Source organism: Lynx canadensis, chromosome E3, assembly GCF_007474595.2.
Source record: "Lynx canadensis isolate LIC74 chromosome E3, mLynCan4.pri.v2, whole genome shotgun sequence".
Classification (NCBI taxonomy): Eukaryota; Metazoa; Chordata; class Mammalia; order Carnivora; family Felidae; genus Lynx; species Lynx canadensis.
The window spans coordinates 3,113,983-3,137,123 of NC_044318.1; the positions used below are offsets into that span (position 1 = coordinate 3,113,983).

The following is a 23,141-nucleotide window of genomic DNA, read 5'->3' on the forward strand; positions in this document are numbered from 1 at the left end:
GGGTATACATGTCTCTGTTTTGCGCACAGCATTTAACGACAGCCTTAGGTGATAAATGATAGATGACTGAAAATCTCTGTAGACTGTGGATCTTCCCGAAACTCTTATCTACAACAATGACTCACATGTATTCCTGTTAGAGCTTTTAGGTAGTATCAGGAAAGGGTTTAAATGATCTCTTCCAAATGGCTTATAAATGATGAAGTTAAGGCTTGAAAAGTTAAGGTCTGGTTACAGGGACATGTTCGGGACCCTATAGTTGGTACGTCCGTTGGTTGTCACTTAGCTGCATGAGTCAGGCCTGAAGGTAGGATTTGCAGGATGGATGTGTGTGTTATCCCTCCAGGGCCAGACTGGATGACGTTGTGTTGTGTCTGTTTCTAGCTTATAAGACATTCCCGTGGCTTGATTCGTTACTGAAACACTTAAGCCTCCACGTTCTCTGTGAAAGAAAACTGTGTTTCATCTCAAGGTTATTCTGGGGACTAGAGGGGCTGGTGAAGGAAAAGCACCCCACAGCCTGGCCAGTAGTAGATGCTCACCGTGCGTTTCTTTCCCTTTCCCCTGCTCCCCATGATATGCTGGGCAGACTGACTACGCTTAGGAAGCAGGTGCATTTATGGCTATTGGCAACTCCTTTGAGGAGTTGAGCGCTGCTGGTGGTGATAGTGCTTAGCTGATTTGGTCTTTGACTCCAGTGCTTTATTGTTTAAGTCTCGTGATGGTCCTGCGCCCTCAATGAGACTTTATTTTCTTCAAGATGATTCAAATATGATTTCGTAAGCACAGCCAGCTCTGAAGCTCCCATCTGCATAGCTGTTACCCAACGTCCTCATCCTTCGACTACTGGTACTGTGTCCTCCCGGGATACATGTGGACATCTTCCTGGTGCTACATTCATTCACTTTGATGGGGATCTCTTGTGGGCCCAGGCACCGTTCTAGACTGAGAAGATAGTAGTGAACAAAAGAGCTGGAAATCCACTCTCACGGGACTCGTATTCTAGTGAAGAGTAGAGAGAGTGGTTGTGGTTTTCTGCTACTTGAAGTTAGGGTCACGAGGTAGTTTTGGGTAATGGGTTGTGAGCAGAAGCCTCACTTGTGGGCTGAAGCCTTTCGTTGTTGGTGCAAGACTCGGTAGTGCTCTTCTGCGTCAATCATGGAAGCCCACACAGGAAGGGGCCACAGGGTCAAAGTAGTCTGGAATGCTGAGGGCCCTGCCCCCTGGCCCCTTGGTGAGGAGCTGTTCGGGAGCATGTCCCAGACCTGTGATGGACTTTATGGGAATGAGAAATAAACTTTGGTTAAACCACTGAGGTGTTGGTGTTGTGTGTTTCTGCAGCATAACCTAGCTCATACAAATAGAGGCAGCTATCTACTAGAGCTGCGGAACCTTTTCTGTGCCGTTCCATGTGGACTTTGACCCTCAACAGAAATCTGCCTTCCTCTGAGCCAGTGTAACACTGGTGGGCACAATGAGGAGCTTACATGACTAGCTGATAGGAAAGAAGGACTGATTTCTTACCTGAGACAATCCAGGTTGGTCATTTTTTCAAGTGGACAAGGCAACCATCTCTCCCTGCCTCTCTGGCTTCACTCCCCTATCCTTGCTCTCTGTTCCCCTGTGCTCCAGTGTTTATGTGCATAAGATACGTTTCTATTGATCGATGGGCTACAGAGAGGGGATGGGTTGCCTTTCATTCCTCATGTGAGTGCAGTAGGCTTTAAGGAATTGTTTGGTAACTATCCCTCGCATATCGTATGTAAGTTTTGTCTCAAAAAAACACGCGATCTAGGGCAGAAGCAAATTTGCCCTGATTGGTGTACAGAGGAAGGTGCTGCCCTCTTGGACTAAGGTGATAGTTGGAAGGAAGGTTGTGCAGGAAAGCAGAAGCAGGACATTTCAATTGAGAAGCCTCTGTCAGGAATGTCTGCTTAGCCAATTACCAGTAGCACAGTGTTCCACAAGTCCTTATGCTTATAACGTGGGGTGGACGTGTGGGTGTTGGGAGAAGGAATTTCTATTGCTTCTTCACATGGTTGAGCATTGATAACCAAAAATGCAATAGAAAATCAAAATTTAGGTTGGGTTCAAGATGAAGTGGAACACACAACCTTAGATTTAGCCTCAAATGTTAGTATTACGGCTCTCAGAAATATAACCAAATGATTTTAGGACAGTCCAGAAGTTGCTGTGTTTCATTTGGTTCAGATCACAGCTTTATAATGGTTCCTTGCTTGGTTCTGAGAACTGGATCATTGACCAGTGTAACCCTGAAATCCTCATTCCTCTGCACTGGTCTAAGTGGCCACAGTGTGGGGTCCATGGCAGACCCAGAGTTTTCCCCGCCATTTAAGGAGACTCCATCTGGAACCTCAAGGTGGTCTTGAGAACCTCCACTGTCTTCGCTGGAGGGGAAGGACAAGAGGAGAGCTTGGAATTGAACCAAGGTGCTAGGGTTGATCAGCTTTTAAAGGAGCCGTGAGAAGAGTGTTTCATTCCCCTGGAGAATATGAGAGCAAGAATGCTAGGCAGCCCTTTCGATCAGATCGCCCTGGACAGTTGACGTAACACGGGTGGTTTGAATTCCATAGAAGCCTTTCCAATCATCGAGTCACTGCACAGACCAGTGTTCGCTGACCACCTTCTGCACTTCCTGGTCAGTTGCACTCGTGTCATGGGTCAAGACTGCCTAGTGCTTTTCTCTCTGGGCTCTCCCCTCCGGTGTGTAGAGTGGATTATTTGCTGAAGGGCTCCCATTGTTTCTGTGGGTTCTCACCTGAATGGAGTCTCTGGAGTGTCCTCAAGTAGGAAAGGTTGAACTTTTTGTTCACACTTGGTGTTTCTAGGGTTGTTTCCAAAACCTATTTGGACAAAAGCATATTGTCGTCACTAAATCTCTCTCACACTTGTCACCTTTATCATTTCTTGTGTGGTTCAGTAGGGAGCAAGGCTGGAGTGCTGTTGAAGCATCTGCCGGTGTCCCTTCTGTGCAGGAATTCCTCCGTGTATGAATCCCCCGTGGGCAGTGATAATCGGGCTGTTGTTGCAGAAGAGCTTTCTGCAGTCCAGCATGTGTGAGGCTCTCCTGTGTGACTCAGTGCATGTGAGAACACCCGCACTTTGCTTTAAAGCAGCCCTCCATCTGTGTCTCCTGACGGGGGTTGAGCAGCTCCGAGTTTCAGGTTTAGAACTGTCAGAATCGCTTCTCCCTTCTCCCACGATAGGATGATGACTGTGGAGTTGCACTGATCTTGGCACTGACACAATATATTAAGCTTTATAGTATTTGGATACCCTGCACCTTTAAGGGAAAACTTAGTAAGAAAGCTTAAGGTTGAGCTTTTTAAGCAAAGGATAGATTTCCAACATCATAATTGTCACACTAAGCATTTGTCCATGATGTGTATGAACAACGGAACAGTGTCAAAGCATTTGAAGAAAAACAAAATGTGAAGGATCCCTAATATTTCATAAAGGTACAAGTAAAATATGTTTCACTTGAGAAAAGTTAAATTAAAAAAAATATTAGTAGCTTAAGGAGCAATAATTTACAGAGAAGAGTTAGGATAAAGGTTTGTTTAAAACATTTCTTTCATCCTTTATGGTGAGGGAGTGTTAGCCCTCATGATAGCTATTTATCCTTAAAAGAGAGGATGAATTTTGTATTTCCAAACTTATTTTTTCACTTAAGAGGAACCTCTACAGGGGCACCTGGGTGGCTTAGTCAGTTAAGCATCGGGCTCTTGATCTCGGCTCAGGTCTCAATATCATGGTTCTTGGGGCTGAGCCCCACGTCAGCCTCTGCGCTGAAGGCATAGAGCCTGCTTGGGATTCTCACTCTCCCTCTCTCTCCCCATCGTCCCTTGTTTTCTCTCTCTCTCTCTCAAAATAAATACATTAAACATTTTTTTAAAAGAGGCACTTCTACAATACTCTCTTTTATGATCTCTCCAAACTCCCACATTTTCAAATCCACACTCACACAAGGCTCACTGTTCCTTTTACTCATGTACCAGTCCTATCTACTCTTACCACTCTGAGCACTGTTTATTTCCATCATAGCATGTATCACCACTGAGAGTTATTTGGTTTGTTTACTTGTTTTTTTTCTGTCTTCTCCCATAAAAATATAAGCATGGGGAGGGTAGGGGCTGTGTCTGTCTTCGGCAACCTTGAATCTTAAGTTCAAGCATAAGACTAACACAATCTCATATGTAACAAACACGAGAATGAAAGTATACCAAAGAGGAGAAACTGCCATGTCCACCTGCCCATTAGCTTTGGTTACTCAGGGCATCCACTGGCTCAGTAATCTTTCTTCTTGGAGGTATCGAGTGCTGCATTGATGTGTGATGGCCATGAGTCCTGGTCTTGCAAATGACCAGAAGAGGTGGAAGAAAGCATGAAGTGCTCTGAAGGATCACACAGAGACTTATATGTTGGGGACCTATGAATATCCAACGTTATCATTTTATCCTCGTGAATGCCCAAACCCAAAGCTCAGGGATCTTCACCCTGGAATAGGCAGACCATATTCCATGTACACTGGAGGAAAATCACCTCCACTCAGGTTGCCTCCCCTCCTGGTCCAACCCCTGCAATGTCTGCTCTCCACCACTTGCCTTGCTGGTAACAAGGGCCCGAATGCTCACACAGACCTGGCAGTCTTGCAAGCCCTCGAGCTGTTCCTGCCATGGACGATGCATACAGAAGGATCTGGAAAGGCCCTTACAAATCTAGCTCCATCAGTGAACCTCAAACTTGTACTCAGAGAACACTTTGAGATGTGCAGAGATGTTCCATGACAAAAAGTATTATTCATCCAAGTAAATTTAGGGACAGTGGGTTAGAATAAAGTGAATGTTTTGTTATAGGAAGAGTTCGAGCATTTACATTTAAGTGATATGTGAAACTAAGCCGGGAGGCGGTGGGGGGGCGGAGGGTAGGTCAAAGGAAAGGAGCGTAAGCATGCAGTGAATACCAGCCTCGTTTGAGTTGGAGGCCTTTGTGGTGATGCTGTTGTGTATGGAAGTCCCACCTAACAACTCCCAAGATTGTTTGGTGGAACACCAGTTTGGGGAACACAGATCTAGTTAATCCTTTCACCATTATAGGAACCTGGGAGGATAACTTGTTTAATAGGACAGAACTAGTTCCCGCAACACTTGACTCAACAATTTAATATCATTTTCCTCCATTCCGCGTGGCTTCTTGGTTAGTGCGATAGGCATCATTATTACACAATCTTGGAAGCTGAAGCTTCAGATCCCATGGCTACCTACTGCAGACAGTAGAACTAGGACCTGTGCATTCTCCTTTAAGAAGATGACTTAGAGAATATTCCTTTGCATGGGCCTGGCAGAAAAATTCACTTCTTCAGGGTCAAATGAGCAGTTGTGATTGGCATCTTCCATAGTTACTGAAGGATCCAAACGTTTTACCAAGAACAATCTCAATAGCTTCCAACATCTGCCATGGCGAAGAGTGCTTTACAAACGGGATCAGAGAAGGGCACTTCAGGTTTACAGAGGACAGTGATACCAGGCTATAGTGAAGGGCCAACCTTGTATAACATCTTTCAACTTCAAAGCTCATCTTACAGGATCTCATCTACCCTACTTGCCAGGAGGAGTGAAGAACAGTGATCATTGGTCCCATTTGAGAGCAGATACATAAAGCAAATGGCAGAAAGTGATTGTCTTAAGATATGTTGGAGAAGATGCATCAAGACAATGGAAGATTTCTGGTTCCTAGTTCAGATATGACAAGGTCCTTTGAATATGAGATGTCCAGGAAGAAATCAAATTCTTGTCCATGCAGTTAGGGAACAGAATTTATGAGTCAGGGCTCCTGACTAAGTACTTCTTATGCATTCTTCCCCTTCAGCTCTCTGAGATATTCTGCTGGTGCTCCATTCCAACACCATCCTGACCACTCATGTCAGCCTCACCATCTTAGAAGGAAGAGAAAGAGAGAGTGGGGCAGGTACATCTCAGGAAGTGCTATTTTCTTGACTAAATGTTGCTATCTCGCCTATCTCCCCAAGGGCCAGAAATCCCTTCTTAGGGATGGTGTCTTGTTTTCAGAAAGAAACCCAGTTTTTTTCTGTAGAGTTAACCAGGATGCTGTGCCCTCCAAAATCATTCTTGTTCCTGTACACAGTCTAGTACCTGAAAACAACCTCTCTTCTAACCATTCTCAGGCTCAAATGGGTCTGAGATTTTCAGGAGAGCAACAGGAAAGCTCTGCCATTTTGCATTCCCATCAGCAATGAATGAGACTTCCTGTTCCTCTACATCTTTGCCGACAGTTGTGTTCAGTGTTTTGGGATTTTCACCATTTTGATGGTTGCATGGTGTTATTTTTTTATTTTTTAATAAAGTTTATTTATTTTTGAGAGAGATAGTGCTCAAGTTGGATAGGAGGAGAGGGAGAGAGAGAGTTGGGGTGGGGTAGAGAATCCTAAGCAGGCTCTGCACTGTCAGTGAAAATCCTGATGCAGGGCTCGAACTCACGAACTGTGATATCATGACCTGAGCCCAAGTGAGACTCTTAACAACTGAGTCACACAGGCACCCCAGTGTTTTTGTTTTCATTTGCAATTCCCTAATGACTTGTAATGTGGAACATCTTTGTATCTGTGTACCTTGTCTGGTGAGGTGTCTGTTCAGATATTTGGCCCATTATTTTAATTAGGTTGTTCATTTTCTTATCTTTGAATTTTAACAGTTCTTCACCTAATTTGTGTAACATCCCATTATCGATTTTTCCTATCCATGAACATGGAATGTCTCTCCATTTATTTATTTTTTTATCTCTTTAATCTTGTAGTTTTATTCATGTATACCTTGTACATGTTTTTGGTATTTAGATGTTCAGCCATCTTATTATTTTACTAATGTAAATGGTATTTTGTTTTTAATTTCAAATTCCACTTGTTCCTTGTTGGTGTATAGGAAAGTGGTTAAATTTTATGTATTAACCTAATAACCTTCAACTTTTCTACAAGTGCTTTATAAGTTCCAGGAGTTTTGTTGTTGTTATTGATGATCTTGTCCTCTGTAAACAAAGAACATTTTATTTCTTCTTTTTCAATCTGTATATCTCTTATTTTCTTATCGTTATTAAATTATATAGGGCTTCCAGTATGATGTTGAAGAGGAGTGGTGCAAGGGAAATTCTTACCTTGTTCCTGATCTTAATGGGAAAGCTTCTAGATTCTCACAAGTAAGTATAATATTAGCTGTAGGGTGTTTCGGCAGTTTTTAAAATCAGATTGAGGAAATTCCCCTCTGTTCCTAGTTTGCTGAGTTTTTATCATGTATGGGTGCTGAATTTTGTCAAATGCTTTTTCTACATCTACTGATATGATCATATGATTTTTATTCTTTAGCCTCTTGATGTGAGGAATGGCATTAATATATTTTTGAATATTGAGCCAGCCTTGCATACCTGGAATAAGTCCCACTGTATAATTCTTATTATACATTGTTAGATTCGATTTGGTAATATTCTGTTGAGTATTTTTGAATCCATATTATTGAGGGATGCTGACCTATAGGTATTTTTTTCTTGCAAGTTTTTTTTTCCTAGTTTCTGGTATTATGGTAATGCTTACCTCCTAGAACGCCTCACCAGTATTCCCAGCCACCTCAGATATTGTTTTTCCTTTCATTACGGTCATCTTTCATCTCTATAGCCTATCCAGGTCCCTGATATCTGACCATAGCTTTATACCTGTAATTCTGTGTTAGAAGATATCTTTCATTGCCCTCTATTCTTTTGTATTGGAAGCTTTACCTGTGGAGAGTTTAGCAGAGATTTGTTGACTGTCTCTTAGCACCCATTTTCCCTTTCCTCTTTCCCAACAACACTGATTCCATTCGGAGGTCTGTGAGGTTCTTTACCCTCATTCCTAGAAATGAAGAATGTGACCTAACCTAAGTTAGTAAAGGAGGATTCTACCTCTGTGATTGGAAGATGGCTCAGTGTTAGGTATATGACCTTAAGTTGGTCCCATGGGGACTTCTGTTTGAAACGGTAGAACAAACCCAGCTTTTATTGGATGATACATGTTACCCACTGGTTGTTGACAGTCTTCCTGAAACTAGGAGAGATATGAACCTTAGAATGAAACCAACCACCATAGAAGGCAGAGCAGAGTGATAAATATTCAGTCTTGGTGACACATTGAGCTGTAGGATCAAGCATCACCTGATACCTAGAACTGCCCCTGACTTTTTAGCTACCTGTATCTATATGTTTCCTTTTATGTTTAAGCCAGTGTAAGCTGGAGTTTCTGTTCATTATAACTGAAAGAATCCTAATACGTAGAGAAACAGCTAATATATAGATGTAGGAGATGAAGTGTCCTTTAATATACACCTATTGAAAGTTTCCATTATGGAAATCATTAAACGTACATAAAAGTAGAGTAATATGGTGAAGACTTGTGCAGGCTTTAACACTTTACCTATCCTGTTTCACTTATCCTTTCCAGTTTTTTGTTTTTATCTTGTTTGTTTTGTTGGGGTTGTTTGTTTGGGAGTATTTTATTTTATTTTATTTTTTTATTTATTTTTATTTTTTTTTATTTTTTTTTATTTTTTTTTATTTTTTATATATATGAAATTTATTGACAAATTGGTTTCCATACAACACCCAGTGCTCATCCCAAAAGGTGCCCTCCTCAATACCCATCACCCACCCTCCCCTCCCTCCCACCCCGCATCAACCCTCAGTTTGTTCTCAGTTTTTAAGAGTCTCTTATGCTTTGGCTCTCTCCCACTCTAACCTCTTTTTTTTTTTTTTTCCTTCCCCTCCCCCATGGGTTCCTGTTTAGTTTCTCAGGATCCACATAAGAGTGAAACCATGTGGTATCTGTCTTTCTCTGTATGGCTTATTTCACTTAGCATTACACTCTCCAGTTCCATCCACGTTGCTACAAAAGGCCATATTTCATTTTTTCTCATTGCCACATAGTACTCCATTGTGTATATATACCACAATTTCTTTATCCATTCATCAGTTGATGGACATTTAGGCTCTTTCCATAATTTGGCTATTGTTGAGAGTGCTGCTATAAACATTGGGGTACAAGTGCCCGGGAGTATTTTATTTTTTAATAATTATTTTTTAATTTTTTAAATTATTTTTTAAAGTCATCTCTGTGCCTAGTGTGGGGCTCAAACTGATGACCCTGAGGTCAAGAGTCATATGCTCTACTGACTGAGCCAGCCAGGTGCCCCTTGGGAGTATTTTAAAGGAAATCTCAGACGTTATAACATTTCACCCGTAAAGAGTTTAGTTTATAAGACATGAACAGTTCTTGACAATCTCTGTTCTGAACCATCTTTGAGAAAAAATTCCCACATGACAGAGACCCTCTCTCCCACTGGAGGGAAGTTTAACTGAGAACGTGGGAGCTGCTTTTCACTCTCTCTGAGGGCAGAACTTGACCAACAACTTTTCAAGATGGCTATGGAAGAGATCCTCCTGGGTTCCCCTCTGTGGTGTCCAGTTATGAGAACAACAGGCAATCCAAATGCATCATCATGAGGGTGGTCCAGGAGGGACGCTAGATGCCTGTAATAATTAACAGAACAATATATTAATAAGATGAAACTACGCAATCAACTGTTGCACTTTTAACAAGCCCCAAAGTGATTCACTCATTAAGAGTCCAGTGGCAACAGTTAATTGATAGTTTCCTGGAAGCACCTAAAAAACACAAGAATACTAATTATCCTCTAATGTATTTGTATAGAGCATTCCCCCGGGAGCTCAAAATGCCCTCATTTACCTACTTGCATTGGCTTTAAATTTTTGTTCTTGAAATAATGTGTAAAGTGTAAATGAATACTAAAAATCATTTGAATTTTGTGATAATTCACCCCCTCAGCATTCCTGCTTGATGATGATGATGATGATGATGATGATGATGATGATGTGTGTGTGTGTGTGTATTTTAATGTTTATTCATTTTTGAGAGACAGAGAGATGGAGTGTGATCAGGGGAGGGACAGAGAGAGTGAGACACAGAATCTGAAGCAGGCTGCAGGCTGTCAGTGCAGAGCCGGACATGGGGCTCGAACCCACGAACCGCGAGATCGTGACCTGAGCCGAAGTCGGACGCTTAACCGACTGAGCCACCCAGGCACCCTAGATAATGTATATTTTTTAATTAGCATTTGACCATCACATTTCAGTAACTGCTAGGATGCAAAGTGACCTGGAAATTTAATACTTCTATTCCATTTTCTTCTCCATTTGTTATCATACTTATTCTAAATGAGGAATTTTCTCTCCTTTTCTGTCATTCGTGTCCATTCCATCCCTTGATCCTCTTTCTGGATCTATTCTAAATTAGCTACTGTATATTCCAACACCCAGGGCCCTGATAGTCAAAAAGTGTACTATTCTCTTTTTGCACACTTCTCTTTTTTTAAGTTTATTTATTTTGAGAGAGGGAGAGAGAGAGAGGGAACGACCAAGCAGGGGAAGGGCAGAGATGGGGGTGGACGGAGGACGCAAAGTGGGCGCACAGCCGTGACACCAATATAGAACTCGAACTCACGACCCATAAGATCATGACCTGAGCCAAAGTCAGACGCTTAACCAATTGAGCCACCCAGGCACCCCTGAACTATACACTTCTGTGAAAGTCATAGTTTATCGTTTATAAAACCTACTTAACCAACCAAGTGTTATTGCTACTAGCCTACTGTTTATCACCTGTAACTCCCAAACTGACACTTAAACTGACCTGCTTCGAAAACTTGCTCTTTCCTTATTTCTGCGTGGGGTTGTTTGCCCCCTGAAGCTTCTAGAAAGATATGCACTGTGAATGTTCATTCATTCATTCAACATTGGGCAAATATTTACTGAGCACTTCCTATATGTCATTGTTTTACATGTTGGGATTTTATATTCACAAACTTTTTTGGTTTTGTCTCTTCCTTCTAAAGAATGATGGATTGGGGATAAAGAGGGCATTTTCTACATTTCTTTACATTGTTTAGGTACATAATTTGTATACGTTTATGTCATTTTCATTTGGTTGGCTGATTGGTTTTCCAAGGCCAGTTTCCCACTCTGCCTTATCTTCAAGTCCAATTTCAGCTCCTGTAAGACAGAATAGGAAAAGCATACCTCTACTAACTTAATATTAAATTTTAAAAATAGATGTGAGCAGTGCCTGGGTGGTTCAGTCAGTTAAGTGTCTAACTCTTGATTTTGACTCAGGCCATGATCTCAGCGTTGTGAAATCGATCCCCTTGTTGTGCTCCACGCTAACCGTGGAACCTGCCTAAGATTCTTTCTCTTCTTCTCTCTCTGCCCCTCCCCTGCTGGGTCTCTCTCTCAAAAAAAAAAAAAAAAAATTAATGTGAATTGACTTAGGCATTCTACTCATTTGGGAGTGGACATTAACACCTACATTTGAAGGGCACATCCAATATTTTTACTTATTAATTAATCTTAGGGATTTAGAAATGATTAGAACATTAAAGGCAGAGGAAAGAATTGTAGATATACTCTTAATAATACATGGAGACACAAAAGAAACTCCTTTAAAAATTGTAAGGACTTTAGCATATAAGCAATTGTATTCTACTTGCCACAAGATGAGAAGTTTGTTTTTTGTTTTTTTTTTGCCTACGTCTGAAATTTTCAGCCATTAGCCCCAAAATTATCAGAAACTTAAGCAACATTATTTACCACTATCTGAAAGAAACTTTATAATGGAAAGACAACCCAACTTTTCTAAAGGCAAAGAATCTGAATAGACATTTCTCACAATAAGATATATAGATGGCCTATCAGCACACAAAAAGGCACTGAACATCATTAGACATCCGGGAAATGCAAATCAAATGCACAATGAGATACAACTCCTATCTACGAGCGTGGCTATAATAAAGAAGTCAGATAATAACAAGTGTTATTGAGGATATGGAGAAATTGGAACTCTCATTTACTGCTGGTGAGAAGGTAAAATGTTTCAGCCACTATAGAAAACACTGTGGCCACCCTTCATAAAGCTAATCATAGAATTACCATTTGACACAATCATTACACTCCTAAGTATCTACACAAAATAAATGGAAACCTGTGTCCACACAAAAACTTGTATACAAATATACATAGCAGCATTATTCACAGTAGCCCCAAACTAGAAGCAACCCAAAATGTCCATCATTGGGTAAATGGATAAAGTGGTGTGTGTGTGTGTGTGTGTGTGTGTGTGTGTGTGTGTGTGTAATGGGAACATTATTTATCAATAAAAAGAAATGAAGTTCTGATGCATCATACAACATAGATGGACCTTGAAACCGCACTAAGTGAAGGGATCCAGGTACAAAAGATCCCATGTCTTATGAAATACCCAGTATAGGCAAAACCTTGGAGACAGAAGATAGACGAGTTGTTTGTAGGGGCTGGGAACCGGAAGAGAATGGAGGGTGATGGCTAACGGATACAGCATTTCTTTTTGAGGTGAAGCAAATGTTCTGGAATTAAATAGTGGTGACGAATTGTGAATATGCTAATAAAACCACTGAGTTATACCCTTTACAATGGTGAGTTTTATAGTAAGTGACTTATAGCTCAATTTAAAACTTGACTAAGAAGGGGAGTAAAGTGGAGAGTGATAAGTAGGCTTCTAGGTAACTAACAGATGCAACAGGGCAGAGTGTAGACAAAAAGAAAGAAAGATGAAGTAAAGGCTTTGAAAAGAAACTAATTTAGGAAGTCTTCTGTGGAGGCAGGGACTAGGGAGAACCAATCTGAAGGGAGAACCAATAAGAGAGAGAAGAAGCAAAATGGCAAGGATTAGAAAGGCAGAAACAACACTATTGGTATCGGGGTTCACGTTCTAGGTACGATGGAGTTATTGTGTCTCTTCTTTTCTCTCACGTAGAAACAACTATAAAACTTGGATAAAATGCTTGAAGACGCGGTTTTAGGACTACAAAGAGCCAACAGCAGGAGGTGATTTGGCTAAGAGCACCGGAATTCAAAGTATCACTGAATTGATTGTGAGTTTACAATTTATTTTCTCTCATATCCCTTGATCTCAACACAACTAGAAATCCAAAAGTGAACACTGTAGTAAAGATAGAGACAAACATATAAAACATTTATTTATGATAAAAACTATCAGCAAATTAAGAATGGAACGGAACTTCTTCAACGTGTAGAAAAGCATCTATGTTAAAAAACAATGCCTAATATCACACTGAATTGCCAGAAATTAAATGCTTTCTCTCTGAGATCAGGAACAAGACAAGAATCCCCACTCCTACTATTCCTATTCAGCATCCTACCAGAAATCTTAGCCAGTCCAATAATGAAAGAAAAGAAAATATAAAGGGTAATTTGGGGGGCTCAGTCAGTTAAGTGTCTGACTCTTGATTTCGGCTCAGGTCATGATATCACAGTTCGTCAGTTTGAGCCCCACATCAGGCTCTGTGCTGACAGCACAGAGCTTGCTTGGGATTCTCTCTCTCCCTCTCTCTGCCACTTCTCTCTCTCTCCCTGCCCCCTCTCAAAAATAAATAAACATTAACAAAATCTATTTGGAAAAAGGAAAGGAAATATAAAACATCCAGATTGGAAAGGAAAAATCAGTACACTGTCTATTCAGAAAAGATGTGATTGTTAATGTAGAAAATCCTAAGACCTTACAAAAATTTCTAGAATAATTAAATTTAGTGAGATCACAGGATGCAAAATTAACGAAAAAATCCTATTTCTATGCACTGGAAACAGTATCATTTACAATAGCTTCAAAGAATGAAATATTTATCTATAACTCTTAAAAACCATATATGTATGCTGAGAACTTCAAACCATTGGTGAAATAAATCAAAGAAGTCCTAAATAAATAGAGAGACATACTATGTTCATAAATTGGGAAGACTCAACATAGTAAAGATGTCAGTTCTCCCCTGACTGATCAATGGATTTAACGTAAGATGGAAAGGTAAAGGAACTAGAGTAGCCTAAAGAGTTGTGAAAAATAATAAAGATTTGAAGGAATCACATCACTTGATTATAAGACTTTTTCTAAAGCCCCATTAATCAAAACAGCGTGGTATTGTAAAGGGATAGACACATAGATCAATGGAATAGAATAAAGAGTCTAGAAATAGACCCATATAAACATGACAAGTTTTCTTATAGGCAACTTTTTAGTAGGTGACATTCACATTAAACAAAAGTAACTATTTTAAACTGAACATTCGAGTCGCATTTAAAACATTCACAGGGCGCCTGGGTGGCTCAGTTGGTTAAGTGTCTGACTTCAGCTCAGGTCATGATCTCACGGTCTGTGAGTTCAAGCCCTGCATCGGGCTCTATGCTGTCGGTTCAGAGCCTGGAGCCTGCTGCAGATTCTGTCTCCTCCTCTCTCTGCCCCTCCCCCACTTATGCTCTGTCTCTCTCTATCAAAAAATGAATAAACGTTAAAAATTTTTTTTAAACATTCACAATGTTGTGCATCTACCACCTCTATCTAGTTCCTAAGCATTTTAATCATCCCCAAAGAAAACCTTGTATCCATTAGGTAGTTACTCCCCATTCTTCCCTTCTCATAGTCCCTGGAAACCATAAACTTGCTTTTTGCCTTAGTGGATTTATCTATCCTGACTATTTAATGTAAATGGAGTCATACAATATGTGACCTTTGGGGTCTGGCTTTTTTCCATTCAGCATGTTTCTGTAGTTCTTCCATATTGTAGCGCATATCAGCACTTCCTTGCTTTTTTGGCTGAATAATATTTCATAGTATTTATATACCACAATTTATCTTTTCAGCTGCTGATGAACATTTGAGTTTTTCTACTTCTTGGTTAATGTGAATAGTGCTCCTATAAACATGCATGTGTGAACATTTGTTTGAATGTTTTAGTTGAGGGGGGTGCTTATACACCTAGGAGTGGAACTATCAGATCATTTGGTAATTCAATGTTTTATTATTGGGAACAAACTTTTCTATAGTGGCTGAACTATTCTGCATTCTCACCAGCCATATACAGCCATATACAAGTCCAATTTCTCTACATCCTTACCAACATTTACTATTTGCCTATTTTATATTATGATTATTAATTATTATTATTATTACTATTGTCATCTGAGTGAATATGAAGTGATATTTCACTGTAGTTTGATTTGCATTTTCCCAATGACTAGTGATGTTGAGCATCTTGTCATGTGCTTGTTAGCCATTTCTCTTCTTTGGAGACATGTCTATTCAAGTCCTTTGGCCATTTAGAACTTGGGTTTTTAGGGCACCAGTGTGGTTCCGTTGTTTAAGCACCTGGCTCTTATTTTTGGCTCAGGTCATGATTTCACGATTTGTGGGTTTGAACCCCACATGAGGCTCTACACTAACATTGCAGAGCTTGCTTGGAATTCTCACTGTCTCCCTCTCTCTCTCTTAAATGAACTTTTAAAAAAAGAAAAAAAACCTTGGGTTGTCTTTTTGTTTTTGAGTTGTGGAAGTTCCTTGTATATTCTGGATATTAAACCCATACCCTATATATGATTTATAAGTATCTTCTTTCCTTATGTAGGTTTTCTTCTCACTTTCATGATGAAGTCCTTTGATACACACATTTTAAGAATTTTTATAAGTTCCAATTTACCTATTTTTTCTTTTGTTGCTTTTGCTTCTGGTATCATGTCTAAAAACCCATTGACAAATCTAAGGTCACAAGGATTTACCCGTATATTTTCTTCTAAAAGTTTTCTACTGTTAGCTCTTATATTTAGGTCATGGATCCATTTTCATTAATTTTTGTGTATGATGTGAAGTAGGGGTTTTTGTTTTTGTTTGGCATGTGGCAGTCCAGTTGTCCCAGCACCATTTGTTGAAGAAACCGTTCTTTCCCCCATTGAATGGTCTTGTGGTCTTTATTGAAAATCAGTTGACCATAGATAAAGGGGTGTATTTCTGGAGTCTCGATTCTATTCTAGCAGTCTACATGTCTATGCTTATGTCAGTACCACATCATTTTGAATTATAGTATGTTTTGAAATTGGGAAGTGTGAATCCTACAACTTTTTTTTAGGCTGTTTTGGCTAATCAGGATCCCTTGCAATTCCATATGAATTTGAGGATTGGCTTCTCCATTTCTGCAAAAAGACCATTGAAATTTTGAGAGGGATTGCACTGAATCTCTAGGTAGCTTTGGGGTGTACTGCCATATGAACAGTGTAAAGTTTTCTAATCCATGAACACAGGGTGTCTTCTGTTTTATTTATATCTTCTTTAACTTATTTTATTAATTAAATTCTATTTAATTTATATATATATACCTTATAGTTTTTAGTATAGAAGTCTTTCATCTCTTTTGTTAAATTTATACCTGGGTATTTTATTCTTTTGGATGTTATTGTAAATTGAATTGTTTTCTTAATTTCTTTTTTATATTATTCATTGCTGGTATATACAAACACAACTAATTTTTCTATGTTGATCTTGTATCCTGAAACTTTGCTGGATTGTTTATTATTTATAGTGATTTCTATGTGGATTCTTTGGGATTTTCTATATATAGGATCCTATCATCTATGAATAGAGAAAGATTTATTTCTTCCTTTCCAATATGAATGCTTTTTATTTCTTTTTCGTGCCTCTTGATTTACCATAGAACTTTCAGTAAAATGCTAAATATCAGTGACGAAACTGGGCATCTTTACTTTGATTCTTATTTTTGGCAGAAAGCTTTTAGTCTTTTACCATTGAGCATGATGTTGGCTGTGGGATATTATTATTATTATTATTATTATTATCATTATTACCCTTTTATCATGTTGAGGAAGTTCCCTTCCATTCCTAGTCTGTTAAGTGTTTTTATCATGAAAGGGTATTGGGTTTTATCTAATGGTTTTACTGCATCATTCATTTCTTCCCTTTACTTTATAACGTAGTGAATTACATTATATGTAATTCAACATTATGTTGAATCACCCTTGCATTCAGGGAATAAGTTCTACTTAGTTATGCTGTGTACTCTTGTTAATATGCTGTCGGGCTCAGTTTGTTAGTATTTTTTTTTAATGTTTAATGTTTTTATTTATTTTTGAGACAGAGAGAGAGCATGAGCAGGGGAGGGGCAGAAAGAAGGGGAGACACACAATCCGAAGCAGGCTCCAGGCTCTGAGATGTCAGCACAGAGCCTGACTCAGGGCTCGAACTCACGGACTGTGAGATCATGACCTGAGCTGAAGTCGGACGCTCAACCAGTTGCACCACCCAGGCGCCCCAGTTTGTTAGTATTTTGTTGAGGATTTTTTGCATCTATATGCATAAGGAACATTAGTGGGTAGTTTTCTTTTCCTGGAATCTCTATGTCTGTGGCCAAATTATATTTGACAAAGGTGCAAAAACAATTTAGTAGATAAAGGACAGTCTTTTCAATGAATGATTTTGGAAGAATTGGACATCCTTACGAAAAAAAAGAACCTCCATGTAAACCTTATAGCTTATATAAAAGTTAACCCCAAATTGGTTACAGTCCTAACTGTAAAATCTAAAACTCTACAACTTCTAGAAGAAAACAGGAGGAAATCTTGTGACCTTGGAATTAAGCAAAGAATTCTTAGACGTGATGTTAGAACACAGTCCATAAAGTAAAAAAACAAATATATTGGATTCTGTTAAATTTTTTAAATTTCACATGAAAGTCACTGTTAAAATAATGAGAAGACTGCTTTGGAAAAGAAACTGGTAGTTCCTCAAAAGGTTAAACATCTGTCTGACCCAATAATTCCAAAACTAGGTATGTATCCAAAAGAAGTGAAAACATGTCCACACAAGAACCCATTCACAAATGTTCATAGCAGTATTATTCACAACAGCCAGAAGTGGAAATAATGTAAATGTCAATCAGAAATAAAAGGAATGGAGTACTGGGGTGCCTGGGTGGCTCAGTCAGTTGAACGTCCGACTCTTGATTTTGGCTCAGGTCAGGCTGCCAGGGTCGTGGGATTGAGCCCTGCGTCAAGCTGTGCTCTGGGCATGGAGCCTGCTCTTTCCCACTTCCCCTCCCCCTACTTTTGCATGAACATGCTCTCTCTTTCTAAAATAAAAAAAAAACAAAACAGGAATGAAGCACTGATTTATGTCATAACATGGGTAAACCTTGAAAACATTATGCCAATTGAAAGAAACCAGTCACAAAGGACCACATATTATACGAATCCTTTTACATGAAACGTTCAAAATAAGTAGATCTGTACAGAAAGTAGACTGGTTGTTGCCTAGAGCTTGGGTGTGGGTGGGAAGGTTGGGTCAAAATGGCAATGGGTATGAAGTTTCTTTCCGTGATTATGAAAATGTGCTAAAATTGATTATGAAGATGGTTTGTACAGCTCTGTGAATATACCAAAATCTATCCATCTCACACTTTAAATAGGTAAATTGTATCATGTGTGAATTATATTGATAAAGGTGTTATAAAAAACAAGAATAAGGGACGCCTGGGTGGCTCAGTCGATTGAGCATCCGACTCTTGATTTCAGCTCTGGTCGTGATCCCAGGGTCATGGGATCGAGTCCTATATTGGGCTCTGTGCTGAACATGGAGCCTGTTTGGGATTTTTCTCTCTCTCTTTCCGCCCCTCTCCTCCACTCACAAACTCTCTCTCTCTAATAATAATAATAGTAATAACAATAATAACAATTTTTAAATAATAAAAATAAGAATAAAAGACAAGCTATTGACAGGAGAAAATATTTGCAGACCACCTATCTGCCAAAGGGCTTGTATCTGGAATATATGAGGAAATCTCAAAACTGAACAATAAGCAAACAGTCCAATTTTAAAGTGGGCAAAAGACATAAACAACAGGATATGCAGATGGAAAATTAGCAAATGAAAGAGGTTCAACATTGTTAGCCATCAGGGAAATGAAATTAAAACCAGTGTGGTATCACTGCACACATATCAGAATGCCCAGAATAAGAAGCAGTGACAACATCAAATGCTGGCAAGAATATGGAGGAACTGGATCACATATGTTGGTGAGGGTAATATAAAATGATACAGCCACTCTGGAAAACATCTTGATAGTTGCCTGTGAAACTAAACATGCAACTACCATAAGAACCAGCAATTAAAGTCTTGGGCATTCATCCTGAAAAATAAAACCTTAATGGCTTGAGGTGATCTCTGAAAATGTCTCGCTATTCACTTGACCCAGAAAACCCTACAAGATCATGCAAATCAGGAGATTCAGATCTTTGTTCACTTTAAGAACACGTGTGAAACTACTTAGGCTACCAAAGGTGTGCATACCCGAAAAGCCACCAAGTGTCTGAAAGATGCCACTTTGCAGAAACGATGTGTACCATTCCATCACTACAGTGGTGGAATTGGTAGATGTAGCCAGGCCAAACTCTGGGGCTGGACACAGGGTCAGTGGCCCAAAAAGAGTGCTGAATTTTTACTGCACATGCGTACAAATTCATAGAGTGATGCTGAACTTAAGTGTTTAGATGTAGATTCTCCGGTCATTGAGCACATCCTAGTGAAAAAAGCCCCCAAGATACAGTATAGAACTTACAGGGCTGATGGTCAGATTAACCCATACATAAGCTCTCCCTGGCATATTGAGATGATCCTTACTGAAAAAGAGCAGATTTTTGGAAACCAGGAAAGGAGGTTACTGAGAAGTAAAAGATACCCTAGAAGAAACTGAAGAAACAAAAACTTAAAGCCCAGGAGTAAATTCTGCATAAAATGAATGTAAATCAAAGTAAACACAACACAAAACCCTTATATTTAGACAAAAAACATACGCAAATACTAATAACATCTATATTCATATAGCCAAAAACTGGAAACAGTCCACATGTCTTTCAACAGGTGAATAGTTAAATCATGGTTTAACTATTTAAATACTACGGACTATTCAGCAGTGAAAAGGAATGAGCTACCAATGCATGCAAACCTGCAAAGAGTTGGATGAATCCCCAATAAATTATGCTGAGTGGTGAAAGCCAATCCCAAAAGGTCCTATACTATATGGCTCCATTTATATTAAGTTTTTGAAGTGGCAAAATTTTACAAATGCTGAACAGATTGGTGGTTACGAGGGGTTAAGGTGTGAGCAGGAGGTAGGTGGGTATGGTTATAAAAAGGCAACCTCTGGAATCCTTATGTTAATGGAACTGTTCTTTATCTTGACTGTAGTGAGGATATACTAACCTACACATGTGATATAATTGTAGAGAACTAAATATACATACACACATGCGTACACACCACACACATAATTGCAAGTAAAATGGGGGAACTGTGAATAAGATTGGTGGGTTGTGCCGCAATTTCTGACTTGTGAGAATGCACTATATATATAGTTCTGCATCCTGTTATGACTGAAAGAAACTAGGTAAGAATACATGAGTCTCTCTATATGATTTCTTATAACTGTGTGTGAATCTGCAATTATCTTACCACAAATTTAATTTAAAAATGGGCAAAAGTTGGGGCGCCTGGGTGGCGCAGTCGGTTAAGCGTCCGACTTCAGCCAGGTCACGATCTCGCGGTCCGTGAGTTCGAGCCCCGCGTCGGGCTCTGGGCTGATGGCTCAGAGCCTGGAGCCTGTTTCCGATTCTGTGTCTCCCTCTCTCTCTGCCCCTCCCCCGTTCATGCTCTGTCTCTCTCTGTCCCAAAAATAAATAAAAACGTTGAAAAAAAAATTTAAAAAAAAATAAAAATGGGCAAAAGTCATGAACAGACACCTCACCAAAGAGGATATAAGAACGGCAAATAATACAAGAAAGGATGTTCGACATCATTAGCTATTAGGGAAATGCAAATTAAAACTAGGATAAGCTATCACTACACACCTATGAGAATGGCTAAAATAAAAATAAAATACCAACCAGTAGCAAACGTGTGGAGCAACTGGAGAGGTCATACATCACTGCTAGGAATGCAAAATGATACAACCATTCTGGAAAATCATTTGACAATTTACTATAAAGTTAAACATACACTTACAGTGTGACCCAGAAATCCCATTCCTGTGTACCTACCCTAGGGGAATAAAAACATGCTCCCACAAAAACCGGAAAACAAATACTTATAGAACTTGCCTTCATAATCACCATAAACTGAAAACAACCACAACAGATGAATGGACAAACTGTGGTACATTTGTACAGTAGAATGTTACTCAGGAATAAAAAGGAACAAACTTTTGGTACACATGACCACTTGGATGAATCTCAAGAGCATTGTACTAGTTCAAACGGTTACATACAGTAAAATTCCACTTAGGTGATATTATTAAAAAAGACAATTTATATGATATTTTCATCTCTGTAGGGATGGAGAGCAGATCAGTGGCTGCCAGGGTCAATGGGTTGTGGGGGGTGACTGAACGATTCTGTGTCCTGAGTATGGTGATTATTACCCAAATCTATACATGTGTTAAATCTTTTTTTTTTTAAAGTGAACATAACCTCAAGATTTTATTATCTTCATAATGTAACAAAATATGAAGTTTAGAACTGGATCACTTGGGACTCTGTCTTCTTATCTCCTCCCAGTGCAAAATGTTTGCATCTCTTAATAGCCAGCATTCTCTTAGATCTGCAGTTGGGCTCAACACATTCAAGCCTCAGCACAATCTTCTTTGTAGTTTTAGCCTTTTTCCAGAAAATCAGCTAAGTTTGCCCACCATGGCCACTCTGTTTCCTGTCACAATGCCGCTTTCCCTGGGCATAAAGAGAATCTGCCTTTCTTGTACTGTGTCACTTTGTGGGGTTGGTGCTTGCCACGTTTCTTTCAGAAAGTCCGGCAGGTTTTAGGAACATTCACCATGGTTGTGAGAGCACTATCAGCACAGAAAGACTATACATGTGTTAAAATTTTTAAAAGAAAAAAATCACTCTCACTGAGAGTAAAAATAAATAAAGCTATTCTTATTAACAGATTATGTAACCGCCTACAGTTATATAGAATCCAAGAGAATAAACAGCTAAGGTTAGTATCTTGCTGGATAGAGGATCAGTGTATAAATCAATTACTTTCCTATATACCAGCAAAGTTAGAACATTATACAATTATTGCAAAAAAGATATTATTCAGTGACTAATCTAACAAAAGATGTGCAAGACCTTTATGGAAAGAAAGATGTCATAATTAAAGCACATTAAAGAAGACTTATAAAAACTCTCATCACAGATGGGATGACTCAGACTCACAGAGTTGATTCTTCTCAGTTAATTTACAAATTTAATACAATTCTTTTCACAATACCAACAGGGCTTATTTTGAAATCTGAAAAGGCTGATTTCAAAATGTATGTGAGGGGCCCCTGGATGGCTCAGTTAGTTGAGCAACTGACTCTTGACCTCAGCTCAGCTCAGGACCTAGGGGTCCTGAGTTCAAGCCCTGCATTGGGCTCTGTGCTGGGTGTAAAGCCTACTTAGAAAAAAAAAAAAAACTGGAGGCGCCTGGGTGGCTCAGTCTGTTAAGCATCTGACTCTTGACCTGGCTCAGGTCATGATCTTACAGTTTCATGAGTCTAAGCCCTGCAAGGGTCTCTGTGCTGTCAGTGCAGAGCCTGCTTGGGATTCTGTCTTTCCTTCCCTCTCCCCTCCCCTGCTCGTGTTCTCATTCTCTCAAAATTAATAAACAAACTTTAAAAAATTAAAAATGTATGTGAAAGAGCAAAAGGTCAAGAATGCCCAAGACAGTTTTGAAGACCAGCAAATGAGGGAATTCAAAGCCTAGAGTTCTTTTGGTAGGACGTTACTGTTTACTCTTTCAACTTCTTCAATGATTAAATTCTATTTTCTGTCAGGTCCCAGTTTCAGCATTTCATCTTTCTCCAGAAATTTAATAATTTCATCTAGATTTTCAGATTTACTGCTCTATAGTTGTTTTATATTAGTTCTACTATGTCTCTTTTATTTTCCTTCTTAAAATTTGTATTTTATATTTTTAAAATTCTACTGTTTCATATGAGCGATGCCAGTAATTGGATTCTCTCTTGTATCTCTTTTCCAACTGGTTGCAGTAAATGCTTAACTATTTTCTCAAAAATTTAAATTATGAAATAACAAAATATACATAGAAAAAAATCTATGTAGAATAACATAATGAACACCTTTGC

General features: G+C 39.2%; 2 pseudogenes; one reads left to right on the plus strand and one right to left on the minus strand.

Moving 5' to 3' along the window:
* The first annotated feature begins 18,857 nt into the window (after positions 1–18,857).
* LOC115504000 lies at positions 18,858–19,914 on the plus strand (annotated as a pseudogene).
* A 1,584-nt stretch (positions 19,915–21,498) lies between these two features.
* On the minus strand, positions 21,499–21,844 carry LOC115504001 (annotated as a pseudogene).
* Positions 21,845–23,141: the final 1,297 nt, after the last annotated feature.